A 23,619-nucleotide genomic window follows, 5' to 3' on the forward strand; every position below is an offset into this window, starting at 1 on the left:
CAGAGTAGTCTCACAGTAAAACGTAAACATCCTCATCAACAGCACTTCAAATGCCCAGCTGTCATCCTGTAATTATCTATGGCCCAAGAGAAGCATTAGCGCAAACAGGACAGAATTTTTTAAATTTAAATAACAGTCCAATCCAGGGCTGATACAGCAGTATCATGGCGTCAGGAACCCAGGCTCCACCAGGCTTATCTCTTGAATTCACATCCTCCTCTCCACTCTCAAGGCCGCCATCTTAGTTCAGGACGCCATCTTCTCTTCCTTAGACTATCGTCATGGCCTTCCTTCTAGTGTCATTGTTTCTGGGCAGCTTCCTCATTACTTCCATAAACCAATGGGATCTGAGTGTTCTCAAGAAGATTCTAAATTAATTACCATGGGAGTCCAGGCCCTTCAAATTATGGCCTGGGTTTACAATTCCATCTGTATTTCCAGCCAATCCTCACACTCTGTTGCCATTTTCCAAACACTTCAAAAACCCTTGTTCTTTCCTATTTTTGCTGTACTGGAACTTCCCTTCTCACCTCTACTCTGTCCTTTCTCAGCCTCATCACTCTTCAAGGCCCACGTTGGGTGTGATCTCATTTGCTAAGTGCTCTCTCCTTTCTGGGCTCTTCTGCCCACCAAAATGAACTCAATAAATATTTAATGAGCATAAAGCAAAGTAAAGGACTAGAGATAGTGACATAAATAAGAGTGCTTCTGCCCAAAGTGGTTAAATATTTAGCAGTTACTCATTAGAGTAAAACATTATCAACAGGATAATGGCAATATGATCAGACTGCTATGGGGGCACTTAATCTCGCCTCCAGACAAAATTGAAGGTTCTACAGCTATGTACAATACTACTTTCTTAATTTAGTACTTGTATGGTCAATAAATACACTTGTATCTTTCTTCCCTACCAAATTATGAGTTTGTGGGGAAGGGGGCCCAGGGCAGGCCACTCCAAGATATACTTCAATAGAATATTGATTATTTTGACTTAAGGTTACTTAAGAAACAGCCAATTCAAGAGGTACACTTTGACCCTCCTTTGTCTCTCTGAAAGCAGGAAATAAATCTCCCATGGGAAGGGACCACTCCCTGCACCTGAAGGTAGAAGGAAAGAGAGAGTTCCAGGCCTGAGAAGCCTATATAAATAAACTTGTCAATTCTTTGTTAATTTACTACCCAAACTTTGCCTAAACTCCTTATTAATTAAGCACCCAACCTAAGTTTCTTTGTCCTGTCAATTCCTTTCAAATTTATTGTTTGTCTAAAAAACATAAAAATTGCTTGCATTAGCCTCTTTTTCGTCCTATTTCTGAAAGACTCCATGCTAACCAGTTAAACTTGTTTCTTTTTCCTCTGTTAATCTGTCTTGCTTCCATTTTAGGCATAAGAACTCAAGAGGAGTGGGTGAGGAGATCTCCCGCTCCCCAACACTACCCATACCACTATTTCATTTACTGCCAAAACAAATAAGAAGGATTTCATTTTGACACTTATTTGTGAAGTCCATACAAATACAGGAAAAAGAATTCAAGCTTTAAATAAATATATTGCAGCATAAAAATTTTAAAACCTGATTAAAACAATACTGAGTTATCTTTAGTCATATTATGAAGAATAAAAAAGACATGCTAACTAAATCCAAGTGGAAAAGATTACTTTTTTGAGGTACTGAAAAAGAAAAAGATTTACCTTCCATGGGAAAAAATTAATTATCAATAACAAGCCTATGTAGGTCAGGAAGCAACAGTTAGAACTGGACATAGAACAACAGACTGGTTCCAAATAGGAAAAGGAATATGTCAAGGCTGTATATTGTCACCCTGCTTATTTAACTTATATGCAGAGTACATCATGAGAAACGCTGGGCTGGAAGAAGCACAAGTTGGAATCAAGATTGCCAGGAGAAATATCAATAACCTCAGATATGCAGATGACACCACCCTTATGGCAGAAAGTGAAGAGGAACTAAAAAGCCTCTTGATAAAAGTGAAAGAGGAGAGTGAAAAAGGTGGCTTAAAGCTCATCATTCAGAAAACTAAGATCGTGGCATCTGGTCCTATCACTTCATGGGAAATACATGGGGAAACAGTGGCAACAGTGGCTGACTTTATTCTTCTGGGCTCCAAAATCACTGCAGTTGGTGATTGCAGCCATGAAATTGCAGCCATGAAATTAAAAGATGCTTACTCCTTGGAAGGAAAGTTATGACCAACCTGGACAGCATATTAAAAAGCAGAGATATTACTTTGCCAACAAAGGTCTGTCTAATCAAGGCTATGGTTTTTCCAGTGGTCATGTATGGATGTGAGAGTTGGACTGTGAAGAAAGCTGAGCACCAAAGAATTGATGCTTTTGAACTGTGGTGTTGGAGAAGACTCTTGAGAGTCCCTTGGACTGCAAGGAGATCCAACCAGTCCATCCTAAAGGAGATCAGTCCTGGGTGTTCATTGGAAGGACTGATGAAGCTGAAACTCCAATACTTTGGCCACGTGATGCAAAGAGCTGACTCATTTGAAAAGACCCTGATGCTGGGAAAGATTGAGGGCAGGAGGAGAAGGGGACAACAGAGGATGAGATGGCTGGATGGCATCACTAACTTGATGGACATGGGTTTGGGTGGACTCCAGGAGTTGGTGATGGACAAGGAGGCCTGGCATGCTGCAGTTCATGGGGTCACAAAGAGTCGGACACAACTGAGTGACTGAACTGAACTGAAACCATTTAGGCATAGCTTTTGATTCTACTAAAGAGTGAGTTATCACATGAAACACAATAATACTTGGTTATTTTAAGAGATGTATACACATGAAAGAAAAACATTGAAATACCAGTGATACTGATATATAATTCTGCACCAAGCTCTTCTAATCATTAATTTGTAAAATTAATGCACTCCAAAACTCAAATTAAATAGTTAACTCAACTTAACATTTAGATCAGTTGATTCTGATCTTCAGGTATTGTGGTTGTTAACTTATTTATAGAGAAAACACACTCTTATTAATCTATTTGAAAAAAAGCCCAGTCATTTAGGATGGCACTAATTTCCTAATTTTGAAAAAAAAGTGAATCTGGGAGAGGTTTCGCAGTTTCTGCTTTTCACATGGTAGATCAGCTGGGAAATCAGAAATAGGACTCCAGCCTATTCAGTGAGATAATAAATGTTCAAAGAGCTTTGTAAACTGTAAAGAACTATAAAAATGTACGTTCCGTACAAGCTGGATTAGAACACTCTGTGCTCATAGAGACTTCAAGTAAATTCTGTGACAAAAGACTCCTTTTCCCAAGGCATGAGACTGCCATAAAGATGAATGTTTATTGTTATTCTGAAAGGAAAAACAAAAGGCATTTCCTTGAACTGAAGAAAATAAATAACATTTTATTTTTTAAATATGATGTCTCTATCAACGGTTTTATGACAGCTGTGGGAAGCCCTTTGTCTTATTGCCATTTTGAGTAGCTTGAATGAGTTTCTCTCTATCCATCCCTGCCAATTTATAGCCAAGATTCTTTACCCTCATATTTAACATTAAACAGGGAGACATTTGAATTTTTCATACGATCTTGTCTGGAAGAAAAGTCTTTAACTGTGATTTAACTGCACTTGAAAAAATCTTAGCCCCAACACTTTCAAGTTTCTGGTCTCTACCTGAGAGACAGGATGAGCCAGACCACTGGAGATCATTTGGATACCCTGGTTCATGGAGGTGGGTCTGAAGGTAATTGTTATTGCTACCTTTTTACTAGAGAGAAGATGCTGTGAGTGCTACAGGACTTTGCTCTAAGCTTTTTAAACTAGTTGCCAACAGCACAAATGTGCACATTCATACTGATGTGCCAACATTGATCTCCTCAGTAAACACTCAAAGGATCAAGAACTGTTGTGTTGCAAAACGCTTCGGGGGCCACGCTTGAGGTTGTGAGCCATCAGCAATGCTTTACTCTGACATGACTTTCATGTCGATTTGTTCTGATGGTTTCCAAGTTTTTATAAAAGCCAAAACCTCACAGCGGACACAGTTCAATTTCAGAAACTTGCTAGCGTGTCACAGTAACTCCTACCAAGTCCTCGTCTGCAGGCTATGTTCGTCCACGCAGTCTCAGACTCCAGCCTCACCACTTTAGTTCTTCCCTGTTTTCTGCTTAAGAATGTTTCCTGTTTACTACTGCTGAGGAGGGGGGAAAGAATTGTGGCAATTAGAGAACTTCTCCATAGACATTTTCATATAGAGCCACTTCCACTTAACTAGTATTAAGTGGATACTAACAAGTATTCCACTCATAGAGTATCAGTTCAGTTCAGTTCAGTCGCTCAGTCGTGTCCGACTCTTTGCGACCCCATGAATCGCAGCATGCCAGGCCTCCCTGTCCATCACCAACTCCCGGAGTTCACTCAAACTCACGTACATCGAATCGGTGATGCCATCCAGCCATCTCATCCTCTGTCATCCCCTTTTCAACAGACCTATTGGATGTTAGATTATAAAATGGCAGAGAATGGCTCTTGATAACAAAATTTAAGCTTGTTTTACTAAAAGGCACCCACAGCGCCCTCACTGAAACTGTCCACAGCACCCTGCTGACGGTGGTCAGAAACCAGTCTCCCAGTTCCTCTGGGAGAGCCCAGTTCCTCTGCGGTTGGTCATCAGCCCACAGCAGAGTGAAGAACCTACTGTCTGTGGGAGGAAGGCCAGAAGGGACCAGAAACCCCACACATATATGGGTGAGCTCTAACCCTTTCGCAGAGTCACGAAATCTGAGACCTAAGCTCTTGAGTCCAACCTGTTTCCCCAACTGGGATCCAGAGCCAGCTCCTTCCCAGGTAAAAAATTTCCTTTAAAAATTCACTGAATTCCACAGTCTTGCTCTTTTTTTTTCCCTCTTTTTATTTGGAAGATAAATGCTTTACAGTATTGTGTTGGCTTCTGCCATACATCAACACGAATCAGCCACAGGTATACATACGGCCCCTCCCTCTTGAACCTCCCTCCCATCCCTCTGGGTTGTCCCAGAACACCGGGTTGAGCTCCCTGTGTCATGTAGCAGATTCCCACTGGCTGTCTACTTCACACATGGTGATGTACATGTTTCCATGCTACTCTCTCCACTCGCTCCGCCCTCTCCTTTCCCCACTGCATCCACAGTCTGTTCTCTGTGTCTGCGCTTCTATTCCTACCCTGCAAATAGATTCCTCAATACCATCTTTCTAGATTTCATGTTAGTATATAGTATTCGTTTTTCTCTTTCTGACTTACTCCATTCTGTATAACAGGCTCCAGGTTCATCCCATACTCAGGAGTCTTCTCACCATGAGGCACCTCCCTTCCGGGAGGGGGCTTTTCCACAATCCAGTTACTAGGTAGGGCTGCCCTTCCTACCTAATCATCCTTTCAGTCACATGGGCCAGACAGTAACCAAGGAGAAACCAAGTTCTTAAGTTCTTTTGAGACATGACCCCTTTGAGAATCTCCAAGTCTGAGTCCCCCGGTGAGGAAATTCAGACTATGCTCAAGCATACAACATTTTATCACCTTACGGGTCCCCAGAGAACTATCCAAGGACTGGACTGAGGAATCTCTGGGAATGGAAAGTTCTAAGCAGATCTGAAGACAGAACCCCCAGTTCAACTTTCAGTTTTGTTCCTTATTGACTACAAGACTTTAAGCAAGTCAATTAAAATTCTTCAAGTCTCTATTTTCTCATTCACAGGACAGTAATTCCTGCCATCACCACACCTCTGGGTTCTATCCATAAAAATCAAAATTTTGTAATTATATATCCCTATGAGGTTAAAGGCAATGGCAGCCCACTCCAGTACTCTTGCTGGAAAATCCCAAGGACGGAGGAGACTGGTAGGCTGCAGTCCATGGGGTCACGAAGAGTAGGACACAACTGAGCAACTTCAGTTTCACTTTTCACTTTCATGCATTGGAGAAGGAAATGGCAACCCACTCCAGCATTCTTGCCTGGAGAATCCCAGGGATTCTGGAGGCTGGTGGGCTGCCGTCTATGGGGTCGCATAGAGTCGGACACAACTGAAGTGACTTAGCAGCAGCAGCATGAGGTTAAAGTATGTCTTTTAATTAGAAACCTTGGAGTCATCTTTGAGTCTGTTTTTGTCTCTCATCTACTCACTCACCTTGGTCAGGTCCTTATGCCTGAACCCCAATCTCTGCTTCCCAGTTGTTATACATATGCATTGTTACATATGAGTAAGTAAACATAAATATACATATATAACTGGAGAAAGAAATGGCAACCCACTCCAGTATTCTTGTCTGGAGAATCCCATGGAGAGAGGAGCCTACTGGGCTACAGTCCATGGGGTCACAAAGAGTCAGACACCACTGATCGACTAAGCACACACATATACACACACACACACACATACATATATAACGTCTATATCTACATTTGTGTATGTAAACATACAAAATTTTATATGTGAATACAATATATATTCATTTATCTCTCTGCCTTTGTTTGTTGCTATGAGACAGTCATGTTTCCAAAATGAATTATTGTTTGATCTAAATGATGTTCTTACTAATCACTTCTACAGTGGCATAAAGTTAGCCAAGATAGAGAATTTAGAGCATAGCGAGAGAGAAAGAGAATTTGCTGATGGGGAGGTGGGGAGAAATGGGCGCAAATAGGCAATGAATCAGCTTTCATTGAGGAAGTTTCTTCTCAGTCAATAGAACAAAGATTTTGAAACAGATATTAGGAAGATGTGATGCAGAAGTATAGCATCCTGTTGGCTTACGGGTCTTCACAGACTCTGGTAGGAGCTGACTCATCTTAACCTTCCTTCCCCTGGAACCCTAGGAAATGCCAGGATCCCCAGTTGACAGGCCCATTTCTGAAAGACTGTACAACTTTCAAGAGTAAAATATGAGTGATTAAAAAACATAAAGGTACTAGATATTAATCAATGTCATACTGGTGTTCTGGATTATCATATTTCTGAAAATAATTAGATTTATAAATATCACATGCTCCTTGATTAATAGTCTAAGTATCAAAAACATACCATCACATGAAAGTGACGAGTCATGGCATTAGGGAAGCGATGGAATCTGTGATCCACGTGTGGATTTGGTGAGCATTCTGGCTCATGGGTGGTGCCAGTCACACAAGCCTCACATGTGTGCCCGCCACTGCAGGATTCTGCCTTTTATAAACTCTGCCCACATTCTGCCTGGGCAGTACAGCACTGACTAAAAACACTGAAAATACCCCTCCCTGCCAAGAAGCCAGCAGTCACTTCTATATTCTGTCTTCCTCCCTACAATAAACTCTTCATAAAAAATGTCCAAGCTTGTTCTCTCTCCAAACTTCACAATGTGATTTAAAACATAAAATAATCTCAAACACATAATATCTTAAAGAGGAAAAACACACATTTGTTGGGAAATAGATTACAAAAATTCTCTTCTGCACAAGCCTAGTATATCATTTTTTAGTACAGACCTTTACACCAAATTTGCTTGGAACTACTAGATGTGACTACAACTTCCTTACGCACTATTGTGTGACAATCACTATGAAAAGTACCACTTTACAATTCAGTTAGTTTTAAAACTCACTGTCATAAGCAAGAAGCATTCTAGAGTTGAAGGAAAAACACAAAGTAAGGAAGTAATCCAATAGCATTAGATGGCCTCAAAGGGAAAGAAAAAAACCACCCAGGAAAATACAGAATTCCCATGTATTGCTATCTTCTCTTTTTGCATAACAAATCACCCCACAACTTATCAACTTGAAACAGAAGCAAATATTCACCATCTCACAGTTTCTGTGGGACAAGAATTATCTGGGAGCATCTTAAGACATAACGTACATGACAGAATTGGTAACAGTTTTAGAGATTTATCAGTCCTGACAAGAATGCAATGACTGCATTTCAGAGTTACTCTACAGAAGTCACTATTTCCGCACACGTAAAGAAAATACAATTCACCCGCTCGTTAATGTTGATATTAAAGGCCCACAGATGCCATCTTTCAGGGCCTTTGTCCCAACAAGAGAACTATGTAAGAAGTAACTAGACCTGCCTCACCCCTTGACTCAGTAACATAAAAAGCTAAGGTATAACTGGATCCTCTGGACCTAAATGAATAGGCATGTGTGCATGACAAGTCGCTTCAGTCATGTCGCACTCTTTGTGAACCCATAAACTGTAGCCCACCAGGCTCCTGTGTCCATGGGATTCTCCAGGCAACAATACTGGAGTGGGTTGCCATGCCCTCCTCCAGGGGATCTTCCCACCCAGGGTTTGAACCTGCATCTCCTGCAACTCCTGTGTCGCAGGCGTATTCTTCACCACTGAGGCACCGAGGAAGACCCCTAAATGAATAGCAGGAAGAGTCAATTAGGAGAAGACTTTTCTTTAAGAGAATCCAGCCATCACCACAGACATCATGCCGTTTCAGAGGATTTGTCCCCGAGAGAGTTTATCAGGATGTACCGTGAGCTCCCAGTCAACAGACTAGTCAACTCATCGGTCACCTCGCTGAGGGAATGATCACGTGTGTCTCTGTGACCTAAATCATGGGACCACTGGCCCACGTGTCACACATCCGGGTCACACAGCCAGACCCTAGAGCACGGGGTCGGTGGAATGTGGGTTTTCAGCCTCACGGAGGCTCCGGCCACCTGGGTCTTCCTCTGTCACTGTCCTTCCCTGGAAGGCCCCCGCGGTGGCCACCACAGAGCCGCAGCACAGAGAAAGGAGCCCAGCACACAGCGGCTGCCCGCCCTCCCGTCTGCGGAAGCTGGACCGGAAACCGCCCCAGAGCATCCTGCTTTCTTCCCGTCGTCAGAGGTACAGGGCCTGAGACGCGCTGACGGGGATCCAGGTGCCCTGTCTCACCAACCGCCATCTGACGGGTCAGCTCTGCTCCTTGGTGTGTTCCCCTGGCTGCAGAATCGATGGGTGAGTAGATTCTCAGCAGAATCGATGCTGAGTCATGGTGATACAGGATCTTGCTGCAGACCTTACCGAATGGGATATCATAAGGTCACACTCTCTCCTGAATCCATGGAGTCGGAAGTGGCTCTTTACCTGTTCGAGGTTAAGCGTTGCCACCTTACAGTCTGGGTGTTTGAGAACCTCGCTCAGGACCTCCTCAACTGGTGTGTGTCCCCGAATGCACCCACGTGAACCTACATTTACAATCAAATAGCATTAGATGGCCTCAAAAAGGGGGGGTGGGAGTGGGGGGCAGGGAATCACCCAGGAAAATAAAAAATTCCCATGTAATAATATTTAAATAGTGCATTGGCTATTTTTTGTATGAGGTAATACACTTCTTGGAACATGAAAGCCTTTCTATTAGCATCACTGCTTGTTGTTTCCTGGTCTCAGGATTTATGACTGAAGCTTTGAGCTACAGAACTACCACTGAGAATTCCAAGTTCAGGATTTGGTCTGTCTCAAACTGCCCTAGCAGAATTCTTCAGCTGCAAAATGGGAAGAACAATTCTATTGACACCCCAAATTAAAAGGATTATAGACAATTACATTTTAAAGGAAATAGTAACAATCAGAAGAGAGAACACATTATTAAATACAAAGATTAATTTTAATGAGATCGCTATGTTATCAGATACCCGGATTATTTTATTTAACCAAAGGTGGAGAAGAGTGAATTTTCCACTATGCATCCAGGATTATTCTTGTAATATCCCATAGATTTATCAAAATAATAAAGCATACATATACAAATACTCCAGATCTTATAATTTTATGTTTCTCACTCAAATGTAGTTATTTATTGAGTACGGTTTGATGCACTGTGGGTACCAAACAAGTGTTAGAAGTGGGTCCCTGCTGCTAATGACCTTTAGGCCTTGGGAAAACCACACACACACCAAAAAAAACTTAACCCTTTCTTTTATGTTCAAAACTCTTCCCTCATACAAAAAGCAAAACCAGCCAGAAAACTCATTCAAATCTCTTAACTCCTGCTATAATTACTCTATTCCTGTCATCGAGTTATCAGCCATAAACTTGCAACAACAACTAGCCACCTGGATTTCTATATTCCAGGTACATTCCTAAAACACAAGTAGGTCTCACGGACTCAAAACTTTATAAAATCAAAACTCATAACCGGATATAAAACACTCATCATGGACCCATCTTCAGTTCAGTTCAGTCTTTCAGTTGTGTCCAACTCTTTGCAACCCCATAGACTGCAGCTCTTGCCTATCCTTAAATCTGATCACCAGTTCCGCAGGGTTCACTGTGTCCAGAGCACTCCCCACACCATGTCTTCTTACAAAGAGTTCTGCCAGGTGATCCATAGGCTGCTATGTTGGAGGGTTTTGTCTTTTCTCTCTCTCCTTAAAATGGCCTTAACTCTCCTCTTCTCCAACAAACTTTTATTCATCCTTGAAAACCCCAGTTTCAATGCAAACTACTTAACTATTTTAAGTTAATAGCCCCTAAAACCCAGGGGCTATGGTGAGACTTTATATGCATTATTACTATCAGTCCTCACCACACCCCTATAAGATATGTGTCATTATCTCTACTTTACAAACAGAGATATGAGACTGAGATACAATGATAATTTTTGCCTTAGGATACTTTTGAACTGTGGTGTTGGAGAAGACTCTTCAGAGTCCCTTGGACTGCAAGGCGATCAAACCAAACCTAAAGGAAATCAACCTTGAACATTACTGGAAAGACTGATGCTGAAGCTGAAGCTCCAATACTTTGACCACCTGATGCGAAGACCTGATGCATTGGAAAAGACCCTGATGCTGGGGAAGATTGAAGGCAAAAGAAGAGGGTGACAAAGGATGAGATGGTATTGCCAACTCAATGAACACGAGTTGGAGCAAACTCCAGGAGAGAGTGAAGGACAGGGACTTCTGACTTTCTGCCGTCCATGGCAAAGCGTCAGACACGACTTAGCGATGGAACAAGAATAACAATGAGGAGATGTGGAGATAAGACTCAAATCCAGGTTTGTCTGACTCCAGAGCTACATGAATACTTAGTAATGATGTTACATACTGACTTTTAGCATGTAGATTCTTTTAAAGGTTCAAAGGGAATGCAAAAGTGCTCAAGTGAGTTGACATACAGATAAGCAGTCTCAGGACAGATAAGTTCCTAGGCACGAATGCAGGCGTGTAGGTATCTGTGTGTGGTCACATACAGCCTTCTCTAAAAATTCTCCTCCCAAATCAAAGAGCTGTACAAAAGCTCACCTTCCGGTATACCTCAAGTTTCCTAGATGGTACGTTGCAGTCCTAAGAAACCAGCACTTTTCCAAAAGGGTCTCCCTAAAGGGTGCAGGCAGGTGAATACAAAAGCAATCTGCCCATTTCTTCTCTGTTTTCCCAGGTACAGGAAAGTGAAATGATCCTAATACTCTAAGAGCAGACTGTTCATCTGAGTCACACCAAGTAACTTGATTACCGCTAAAGCAGAATTTGAAAATGAGTAAAGTGGTTCTTTATGATCAGCCTTTTGGAAGTCATTCAAAAGTGCAGCAGTACTACTTCAAAGAGGGTAACTCGAATTTAAATCTCACTCTCTCTTTAGTGTTGTTTATCAACAGCTCAGTATTTAATTGGGACGCTTGATTTATGTTATGTAATTTAACTAGTATATAATTTAAACATTCATAATTAAGTCACTATTGGAATAAATGGAATAAACACAAGATGAAGTTGGATAGTGAGGCACTCATCACCAGAGGAGTTCGATCAGACAGGGAAGATACTTGATACTGAGTTTCCAGAACCATGGTTCTGAACCTGGAATGCACACTGCAACCACCCAAGGAGTTTTTTCCAAGATGGAGGCCCAGGTCCCACCCACAGAGATGCTTATAAAGCTGGAGTAGACGAAGCATGAAAACAGGTTTGTTTTTTTTACCTCAGGGCTTTTGAAGCTCAAGTCACTCAAATTGATGGCCAAGGTGGACACCACTGCCACAGAAGGAACTCGGGCACTGGATGGAAGGTTGGAACAGGTGCCATTTCAGGACCCTTCCAACCCTGAGAGTCCAAATGGTTTTTTTAATTAGAGGATAATTACAATATTGTGTTGGTTTCTGTCATAAATCAGCCATAGGTATATATATAGGTCCCCTCCCTCCCGCCTCCCACCCACATCCCACCACGCTAGGTTGTCACAGAGCACTGGGTTTGAGCTCCCTGTGTCATACGGCAAATTCTCACTGGCTATCTGTTTTATACATGGTAATGCATATGTCTCAAATGCTACTCTCTCAAATCATCCCACCCTTTCCTTCCCACACTGTGTCCAAAAGTCTGTTCGTTATGTCTCCATTAAGTCTGATTGTGGATATGATCCATGCTACAACATGGTACTAGATTAGACCTGAAGTTTCTCTGGATGTGCAAATTCAGAATAAACTGTTGCAGTGATATTGTTTCCTGGGTGTAGCTTCCAAGTACAAAGAGGCCGATACTATTCCTTACACCTCCTTCTTGTAGTATCCTATCTTCTGCAGATCACCAATTGAAGAGATATTAAAAGTGAATAATTCAATCAACTCAATGAGGAAATATCTACTGAGGATCGATTATCTGCAAAACACTCCTCTGGGCACTGAACATTCAATAACAAGTTATTGGTCTCACTGGAGTCTCAGATCTCACTGACTGACAATTTAACGGGCATGAATGGCTGCAATACAAAACTAAGGTGATAACTTTGAAGTTTAAGTGCATGATAGTCCATTTAAGAGAGTACACCCAGCTGGCGAAGAAAAGACTGATGCAGGCAGAAGTATGTTATCTTATTTTCGTAAGCCATGGTGCAAAATCCATACCTTGTATGTTTTACTAAAGGGGAATATATATCAAAGGAAAATGTAGAAGTTGTAGGTCAGCCTTTAGGTATACCAACACGTACATATACCTCCCTAAACATCTACCAGAAGAAATTCTATTAAGCAAAACCTTCTAGAGATTTTTTTTTTAACCAAGGGCTAAAGTGAAATTTTCTAGAGTGACAAAGATATATTGTTGGTTTATGCAATTTAACCAAATTCCCAATAACTTGAAACAATTGCCTAAAAACAGCCACCTTGCTAGTGAACCATGCTGATCCCACAGGATGAAGAATACTTGAGGGCTTCCCTGGAGGCTCAGTGTAAAGAATCCACCTGCCAATGCAGGAGACACAGGTTTAATCCCTGATCCAGGAAAACCCCACATGCCGGGGGGCAACCAAGCCCATGCGCCACAACTACTGAGCCTGTGCTCCAGAACCCAGGAGCCACAACTACTGAGCCTGTGCTCCAGAACCCAGGAGCCACACTACTGAGCCTGTGCTCCAGAACCCAGGAGCCACACTACTGAGCCTGTGCTCCAGAACCCAGGAGCCACACTACTGAGCCTGTGCTCCAGAACCCAGGAGCCACAACTACTGAGCCTGTGGCAGGAGACTACTGAGAGAGGAGCCACTACTGAGCCTGTGCTCCAGAACCCAGGAGCCCCACTACTGAGCCTACGTGCCGTCACTACTGAGGCCTGAGCACCTAGAGCCCGTAGGCGACAAGAGAAGCCACTACAGTGAGAAGCCCGTGTGCCGCAACTAGAGGAGGCCCGGCACAGCCAAAAAGAAAGAAATAAATTAAATTTTAAAAAAGAAAGAACACTTGAGGGACTTCCCTGGTGGTCCAGTGGCTAAGACTCCGTGCGCCCAATGCAGGGGCCCAGGTTCAATCCCGGGTCGGGGAACTAGACGCCACAACCAAGACCCAGTGCAGCCAAATAAATAAATGAAATAAATATTCAAGAGGAAATAAAAAAGAATACTTGAGATATGAGAGAACATCAGCTAGCCGACATTTGCTGAACTCTATTTCAGAAAACTAAACTTCCACAAACAAGAATTCAGAGAGGCAGAGCTGGAGTCAAAGGAAGACATGGACTAAATCTATCATGTGTGTGTATTAGTCACTCTCTTGTGTCCAACTAACTCTATGCGACCCCATGGATTATAGCCCTCCAGGCTCTTCTGTCGGTGGGATTCTTCAGGCAAGAATACTGGAGTGGGTTGCTGTTCCCTTCTCCAGGGGATCTTCCTGACCCAGGGATCAAACCCGGTCTCCTGCGTTGCAAGTGAACTCTCTCCATCTGAGCCGCCAGGGAAGCCCTACCTATCATAATAACCAGCCAGTCGCCTCTGGCTGACTCCACCTAACAGAACTGGAGCTGCAGAGGGTGCTGGAAAGGTCACTCGCTCTGATAAAAAGTAGCACCCCCGCTGCCACAGTCACACCCCGGAAACGAAATACACGTTCATGTGTGTTCCTGTTAATCTTCACCACCAGACGCAGGGTCGAGCTAGAGGCAGGAGGCTGGCAGTCACCAGGAGGAAGCTGTGTTCCGTATCCCTGATTCAGCCTGGGAACCAGTCACTGCTGTGCTCGAATCCGAGCCCTCAGACAGTGCGATCCAGATAATAAAATGCTTTAGCTGAAGAGATAAGACTTGGGGGTAAACTAATGACTAGAAACTCAGCTCTTTGGCACAAACTATAATTCTTTCATGACAACAATATAGAAGACTTAGTAAAGTTTAATCTATTGTTTTTAAAGAATCAAGCGTATCATATAAAATCTACCTTCTAAATAAAATAAAGACCCAACCTTTGGATGTTAAGACTATTTACATGGGAAGCTATATTTGGAAACATGAACTATAGTTTCTATTTTAAGACTGTGTCCTCCAGATTTCAGAAACGAAAAACACTCACCTGAATTCCTTTCCAGACAAGATAACTGCTTCTTAGTTTAAGAAAACCCAACCTCAACTCAGCAGATAAAGTGTCAATAAAAGTCCTCTGCCTCCTTTTTTAATATAATTTTTCAATCCCGCTTCTTAAAAAAGATCAACAACAGATTAAAAACTGTATACATAAAACAGAACATCATAAGCAAAAGAACAGTGTGTCCTAATGTATCCTCCTCCTTTATTGAGTTCAAAGCTAACTGAAAGGAAAAAAGAAACCTATCAATTCAGAAGCTGTAGATTCTAGAGTCCATTTATTACATTGATTTTCGGATTCTAAGGAGTAAGCCAGCTAATTCTGCTTTCAATAAAGATGCCTGGCTGGCTTATTATTTTATTAAGTGTTGGAGTCTGTGAGGACCCTGTCCTGGGCTGTCTTCTCCTTCCATGCCTTCTCTCCTCCGTCCTTCATTCATTCCTAAATTTTCATTTACCGGCCACATATGGAAGCCAGCATGTCTTTCTGTACCCCAGCCCTGTCTTCTGAGTAGATATGTGTAACTACAGTCTACAGTGTTCTTAAAGTTATACGTTCCTCCTGCACAGCCTCTTCCAGAAAGAACTTCCACTAACACATAATTCTAAATAAAGTATATATCAAATGACACATCAAGTAACTTTTAGTGAAACCTCATTGCTTCTGGTGTCATATTAAATATACAATAGGAAACAATTTAATGATTGGTTGATTGACATTTTGAATCAGGTCAACTTCACTTGGGCTTCCCTGATGGCTCAGCAGTAAAGAATTTGCCTGCAATTCAGGAACTGCAGGTGATGCAGGTTCACTCCCTGGGGTCAGGAAGATGCCCTGGAGGAGGGCACGGCAACGCATTCCAGTATTGTTGACTGGAGAATCCCGTGGACAGAGGGGCCTGGTGGGCTACAGTCTATGGGGTCCCAAAGAGTTGCTGTAGCCCACTAGGCTCCTCTGTCCATGGGATTCTCCAGGCAAGAATACTGGAGTGGGTCACTTGCTAGGTTCCCTAAGCTATCTTTTCCTAGCACATGAAAATTATGTATTGTCCAGTGGTACTGTCAAGAAAAAGAGAGTCAGTTATTTGGGGTCACTGCCATGTATTGACGGAGAAGGCAATGGCACCCCACTCCAGTACTCTTGCCTGGAAAATCCCATGGATGGAGAAGCCTGCTGGTAGGCTGCAGTCCATGGGGTCACTGAGAGTCGGACACGACTGAGCGACTTCACTTTCACTTCTCACTTTCACGCATTGGAGAAGGAAATGGCAACCCACTCCAGGGTTCTTGCCTGGAGAATCCCCCAGGGATGGGGGAGCCTGGTGGGCTGCCATCTATGGGGTCGCACAGAGTCGGAGGCAACTGAAGTGACTTAGCAGCAGCAGCCCACCTATTGATAATAAGTAATCACCACAAATCCAGTGGTGCCTGGTGTTAGAAACAGCCCCGGTCACCTGGGTCCTAGGGTGGGAAGTGTGCTCTTGGGGTCCAAGCTCCCTCCCAACAGATCAGAAGTCTCATTTACAAGCCTAGCAGTTCCTACAAGGCTCTTGAAAGAGGCAAATTCAAGCTAGACTTTAAATATCAGGTTATTTTTTTTCCTGAAGAAAATAAATGAGTGATAGAGCCTGAAGTAGCCAGGTAGAAACAAAGAAACGGGCTACAGTTTTCACAGATAATACAAAATTGGCAGGATAAGCTATTTACAGTTTTCAGGGTGTGAGCAGCAAAGCTAGTAGCAAAACTCAGACTTAAATACACAGTGTGAGGGGGGAGATGGGGTTTGGAAAGGAAGGAAAAGAAAGAAAAGCCTAGGAGCAAAACAGAGTTCAAAGTTGCAAATGAGATTTTTAAATTCAAAGAAGTAAAAAAAAAAATAGTAAGTTGGGCAATGAATGATAGAAAAAGTTTGCTTTAAAATGTGCTTTCTTCATTTAGGCTGCTGTTATTTAGTTGCCACACTGTGTGTGATACTATGACCCCAAGGTCTGCAGCACTCCAGGCTTCCCTGTCCTTCACCACTTCCCAGAGTTGCTTGAATTCACGGCTATTGAGTCAGTGATGCTATCTAACCATCTCATCCTCTGCCATCCCTTTCTCCTTTTGCCTTCAATCTTTCCCAGCATCGGGCTGTTTTCCAATGAGTCAGTTCTTTGCATCAGGTGGCCAAAGTATTGGAGCTTCAGCTTCATCATCAGTCCTTCTAATGAATATTCAGGGTTGATTTCCTTTAAGATTGACTGGTTTATAACTTCATTTATAACTAAGGTAAAAATCCTCAGTGAGAATAACCTATAAAGTTTACCTCAAAATCGTGAGGTAATTATTATTAGATATTAGCAATCGAGGAAGATAATAATAAAAATAACATAAAATATACTAATCAGAAAAGCCTATTAAATATTTTAATATTCATTTTGGCATATGTAGATGACTAAGGCTCAACTCAACAAGATATACAGGAAAAGCAGATAATATTGTAATATTCTAGCAGGTATGTGTGACAATGTTCTTTAGCTTCAGAACAATATATGAACTTCAAAACTGTTTCTTTGCAGCCAGTCCCACTTCAAGCAAAACACAAAATGTTCCAGTCTCCTTTGGCCCTGAAGGCTTGTGAGTAAAGAACTGGTTAGGCCCATAAAGTACAACAAGGGACTCAGGGAAAACATGGCTTCTATCGGGGTTGGCCAAGAAGTTCCTTTAGGTTTTTCTGTAACATCTTATCGGAGAAGGCAGTGGCACCCCACTCTAGTACTCTTGCCTGGAAAATCCATGGACGGAGGAGCCTGGTAGGCTGCAGTCCATGGGGTCGCTAAGAATTGGACATGACTGAGCAACTTCACTTTCACTTTTTACCCAAACAAACCTTTTGACCAACCCAATACCAGGCCTCTCAATCTGACTCCATTCAGCCTTTACTGGGGCATTTTAGTTAATACTATAGGATACATAAGTAAATTCTTAGGGTTTTGCTGGTGACTCAGCAGTAAAGAATCCACCTGCCAATGCAGGAGACATAAGAGATGCAGTTCGATCCCTGGGTTGGGAAGATCCCCTGGAGAAGGGAACAGCTACCCACTTCAGTATTCTTGCCTGGGGAATCCTATGGACAGAGAAGCCTGGCAGGTTACAGTCCATGAGGTCGTAAAGAGTCAGACACAACTGAGGAACTAAACAACAATAAAAGTATTAACTATAGGTAAAGCTTTAAAATTATATCAATTGATAATAATAATAATTTTAGCATAGATCACCCACTGGAAAATGTCGGAAAGAAAACTAAAATTGTTTCTGGAAAGGAAATGTGAAGGAAGGGGCTGATAAATAAATGTCCACATGCCGGGTGTTTCCGCAGGCACTTTACTTACATGTTCTCCTTCAGTCACTACAGACATTCAAAGGAAGTATGCTTTCTCTACTACCAAAAGCAAAATATGCCCAATAAACAGAAACAACTCTGAGCTAGAGAGGAATTACAGGTAGGATTCCAATCTTAACTCCAAAGTTCACACAGTAAAAAAAAAAAAAAAACAGCAACCAAAATTGTTTTTTAGATACACAACTATTAATAGGAGTTGTCAAAGAAGACAATAAGGACACAGAGGCTCTGCGTGGCCTTTAGACAGGGGTCACAGAACTGGCCATCTCAAGCAATAGGGCTGGGGACATCTTGGCAAGCACCAGCCAAAAGAAGATAGAGAAGATCCTTCATGTAGAGGACGACATTAAAGATGGAGAGTTTTCTATATTCCTGTTAAAGAAGTGAAGTGAATTCGCTCAGTCGTGTCCAACTCTCTGTGACCCATGGACTGTAGCTCACAGGCTCCTCTGTCCATGGGATTTTCCAAGCAAGAGTCCTGGAGTAGGTTGCCATTTCCTTCTCCAGGGGATCTTCCCAACCAAGGGATTGAATCCGGGTCTCCCACATTGTAGGCAGACGCTTTACCATCTGAGCCACCAGGGACTTAGGGAAATACACAAATCAAAATTCAGATTTTTAAACATTTCGTTTTTTAACATGATAATAATAGCATCAAAAACCTCTGTGAAAGTGGTTATTTGTACTCAGAGCTCAATTCCCCAGTTTTAAATTGGAGATATCTAAAATTAAAAATATTAAGAAAAATATTATTTTCAAGTAAATCAAACCTATTCTGAACACATTCATTCAGCAAAGCCACCAGGCATCAGGAAGTAGTAAGTTTCTCACTGGACATAAGGAAATAGCCAAGACGTAGTCCTATATTTGATTCATTTGTATGTATCACATGTATCGTGTGTATCCTGAGGGAATGTGGAGCTAGATACACACCCATGTATATGCACACATACACATATGTACAGAATTCAATGGGTAAGCCTTTACTGTATGTTTCCGGATGTTAAATGTGCACACAGATTAAGGCAAAAGGATGCCAGCATGCTGTTAATAATTCCACCTTGTTCCCTTCCTTCAGCATTTTACTTGGCTGTGCTGGGTCTGGGTTGTGGCGTGTGGGATCTTTTGTCGCAGCACACAGACTCTCTAGTTGCAGAGAAAGGGCTCTGCAAGTTGCAGCGAGGGCTTACCTGCCCCTCAGCATGTGGGATCTTAGTTCCCCGATGACCACCAATCGAACCCACATCCCCTGCATTACAAGGCAGATTCTGAACTACTAGACCACCAGGGAAGTCCCTCCACCTTGTTCTTTTTTGTTTTTTTAATTTATTTATTTTTTAATTGAAGGGTAATTGCTTTACAGACTTTTGTTGCTTTCTGTCAAACCTCAACATGAATCAGCCATAGGTGTGCATATATCCCGGGTGGGGAGGGAGACAGGAGGGAGGCCCAAGAGGGAGGGGATATATGTACACCTGGTTCTTAAAGCTTAGAGGCCCACGTAAGCAAGTTAGGAAAGAGAAGTAAAAATCACCTCATAACTGCACTCTTCCCTGATGATGTAATTACAAATAAAATATCTTTAATGTCATAAAAACAAAAAAAAAAAGCTTTTATTTTTAAGCAAATAAAAACCATGATCTTTCAGTTTTCAAGCCAGGCCTTTTGGAGCTTTGGTCATGTATCCTGAGATGCACCTCCCCTGTGTGTGTCCCACTAGTGATGCCTGAAAGACAGAGAATAGTGGCACTGCTCTGAATTTACTACTCTGGTTCAAGCCTTCTCTTAATTCCCCATGCACAGCCAAGGGAAGGCTGCAATACTTAAGTATAAGGGAATTAAATACTTGGAAAGAACACAAAGAAATCAACATAGAATGCCATGGAACTGGACAGTCTAGCATACAGTTTAGCCATTTTCAGCTTGCAGTTCAGTACATGGATGGCTCCCTACTCAGCCTCCAACCTGCCAAAATACCTACTAACATCTAGCAGCCTAATACTCAAACCCAGGAGAAGTTGGGAGAGTATGACGTTTCTTTTCCTAGGTGGTTAACTCCCACTCTTAGGGTTCAGGTTCATGTCTGAACTTTTCCACAGATGACTGGCCCTGAGACTGCCCACCTACTTTAGGAAAGTCTCTGCGCATTTATAGTGACAGGGCTTTGAAAAGTGAAAGTGTTAGTACCTCAGTCGTGTCCGACTCTTTTTGGCCCCATGAACTCTAGCCCTCCAGGTTTCTCTGTCCATGGGATTCTCCAGGCAAGAATACTGGATTGGGTTGCCATTTCCTCCTCCAGGGCATCCTGACCCAGGGATCAAATCCAGGTCTCCTGCATTGCAGGCAGATTCTTTATCATCTTTACCCAACTGGAAAATATGGTGATTTTTTTAAACAAAGCTTAATATACCTCAATATATATTAAGGTATAACAGGAGGGGTTGTTCTCCTACAACTTCAGATGACATTCTTATCACGGAATATTTAAGTTTTACATGAGATATTTCTTGAAAAATCTGTATGCAGGTCAGGAAGCAACAGTTAGAACTGGACATGGAACAACAGACTGGTTCCAAATAGGAAAAGGAGTATGTCAAGGCTGTATATTGTCACCCTGCTTATTTAACTTATATGCAGAGTACATCATGAGAAATGCTGGGCTGGATGAAGCACACACTGAAATCCAGTTTGCTGGGAAAAATATCAATAACCTCAGATATGCAGATGACACCACCCTTATGGCAGAAAGTGAACAGGAACTAAAAAGTCTCTTGATGAAAGTGAAAGAGGAGAGTGAAAAAGTTGGCTTAAAGCTCAACATTCAGAAGACGAAGATCATGGCATCCAGCCCCATCACTTCATGGCAAATAGATGGGGAAACAGTGGAAACAGTGGCTGACTTTTTCAGGGGACTTCAAAATCACTGCAGATGGTAACTGCAGCCATGAGACTAAAAGGTGCTTACTCCTTGGAAGAAAAGCTATGACCAACCTAGACAGCATATTGAAAAGCAGAGACATTACTTTGCCAACAAAGTTCCATCTAGTCAAGGCCATGGTTTTTCCAGTAGTCATGTATGAATTTGAGAGTTGGACTGTAAAGAAAGTGGAGCGCCGAAGAATTGATGCTTTTAAACTGTGGTGTTGGAGAAGACTCTTGAGAGTCCCTTTGACTGCAAAGAGATCCAACCAGTCCATCCTAAAGGAGATCATCGTGGATATTCATTGGAAGGACGGACGTTGAAGCTGAAACTCCAATACTTTGGCCACCTGATGTGAAGAGCTGACTCATTGGAAAAGACCCTGATGCTGGGAAAGATTGAGGGCAGGAGGAGAAGGGGACGACAGAGGATGAGATGATTGGATGGCATCACTGACTCGATGGACATGAGTTTGGGTAAACTCCAGGAGTTGGTGATAGATAAGGAGGCCTGGCATGCTGCAGTCCATGGGGTCGCAAAGAGTCGGACACGACTGAGCAACTGAACTGAACTGAGATATTTAAGAAGTGAATTGGAATAAGTTTAAATAAAAGTATAATTTATATCTCAGTGAATTCTGAGCCTCATGGCATTAATATTAAAGCTAAGTAGGCAAAGTAAATATAAATACAGTTTTATTATTGTCAGTATATTAATGAAATGACTGTGCTTTGAACATTTTAGATAAACATCAATAAGTCAGAGAACTATTTTAATCAGAGATAAATATATAAAAATTGCTCTTTCCATATACCTATGAATAGTCTGTTTTATTTTCACAATGGTATTAATTTCCTTAAAGTCCTTGTAAGTTTTACAAGGGTATTAATTTTTTAAGTGCTTATAAGCTAAACTACAGTAAAGGTAGGCATTAGATAAGCATGCCCATGATAGCCAAGTAAATAAACTTAAAAGTACAAAAAAAAAAAAAAATGCACAAAGACCCCAAGGGCATTGCCAGTCGGTTTTGTGGAGCAATAAACCAGTTTCCAGTCATAACCTATTTTACAGTTATTGCTACTTTCACTGCATTTTTCAACTTGAACATGTACCAAATTTATCATGAAATGCTACCTAAGGACAGCTATGGACTCCTCCATTCCACTTAGAATACTCCAAATCCATCCTTCATTTGGTCCAACAAGCAGAATCTCATGACATAAGTGGCAGTGGTAAAAGGAAAAAGAAATGAGAGAGCAAAGGGCAAAGGGGAAGGAAGATACATGAGTTTATGATAGAGTTTCAGTTCAGTTCAGTCGCTCAGTTGTGTCTGACTCTGCAACCCCATGAATCACAGCACGCCAGGCCTCCCTGTCCATCACCAACTCCCGGAGTTCACTCAAACTCATGTCCATCGACTCAGTGATGCCATCCAGCCATCTCATCCTCTATCGTCCCCTTCTCCTGCCCCCAATCCCTCCCAGCATCAGAGTCTTTTCCAATGAGTCAGCTCTTCACATCAGGTGGCCAAAGTATTGGAGTTTCAGCTTCAGCATCAGTCCTTCCAATGAACACCCAGGACTGATCTCCTTTAGGATGGACTGGTTGGATCTCCTTGCAGTCCAAGGGACTCTCAAGAGTCTTCTCCAACAGCACACTTCAAAAGCACCAATTCTTCGACGCTCAGCTTTCTTCACAGTCCAACTCTCACGTCCAAACATGACTACTGGAAAAACCATAGCCTTGACTAGACAGACCTTTGTTGGCAAAGTAATTGCTCTGCTTTTCAATATGCTATCTAGGTTGGTCATAACTTTCCTTCCAAGGAGTAAGCATCTTTTAATTTCATAGCTGCAGTCACCATCTGCAGTGATTTTGGAGCCTAAAAAAATAAAGTCTGACACTGTTTCCACTGTTTCCCCATCACCTCTGTCAATATTGCTTCTTTAGCTCCAGGACAGACCATCCCCAGCAACTCTTCCATCTGTATCTGACCTTCCAATCCTCTCCTCTCCCTGTATGAAGACTAAGATACCAGATATTTGGAGGTAACAGAGTGAACTTCTAAATTACCAAGGTGACCTACTTATTTGAGAGAAGTTTAAAGTGCTAGTTAGATTGTGGTGGTGGTCACTAAGTCCTGTCTGACTCTTGCAACCCTGTGGACTCTAGCTCTCCAGGTTCCCCTGTCCATGGGATCTTCCAGACAAGAATACTGGAGTGGGTTGCCCTTTCCTTCTCCAGGGGATCTTCCCGATCCAGGGATGGAACCCACGTCTCCTGCACTGGCCCATAGCTAGATTGTACTAATCCGTAATTACCAATGCCAAGGTGCCTGCCTGACTAATAAGCCTGATACAGGAAGTAGACACACTTTAAAATGTCCTGTTAAACCTATCCATCCTAAGCTGCACACCTAAGCATCTAATTTTACTTCTCTCTTTTTTTCTTGCTTCTAAAGGCATTTAATGAGACTAGTTTCCAAGTTTTACATCGCTTGATAAGAGGAACCAGCACAGCAGAAAGGTTTCCCTGGTAGGTCCCGTGG

The 23,619-nt window shown here is 42.2% G+C and overlaps 1 protein-coding gene and 1 long non-coding RNA gene across 2 annotated transcripts in view; one reads left to right on the top strand and one right to left on the bottom strand.

Moving 5' to 3' along the window:
- The window catches only part of FGF14 (fibroblast growth factor 14), a 636,375-nt gene that overhangs the window by 591,127 nt on the left and 21,629 nt on the right, over nt 1-23,619 (bottom strand). The window lies entirely within an intron of this gene.
- On the top strand, nt 8,564-11,577 carry LOC133258574 (uncharacterized). Its single transcript, XR_009740082.1, has 3 exons — nt 8,564-8,941; nt 10,596-10,982; nt 11,366-11,577. It is a non-coding gene; the product is annotated as an uncharacterized LOC133258574 (long non-coding RNA).

This window comes from Bos javanicus, chromosome 12 (assembly GCF_032452875.1).
Source record: "Bos javanicus breed banteng chromosome 12, ARS-OSU_banteng_1.0, whole genome shotgun sequence".
NCBI lineage: Eukaryota > Metazoa > Chordata > Mammalia > Artiodactyla > Bovidae > Bos > Bos javanicus.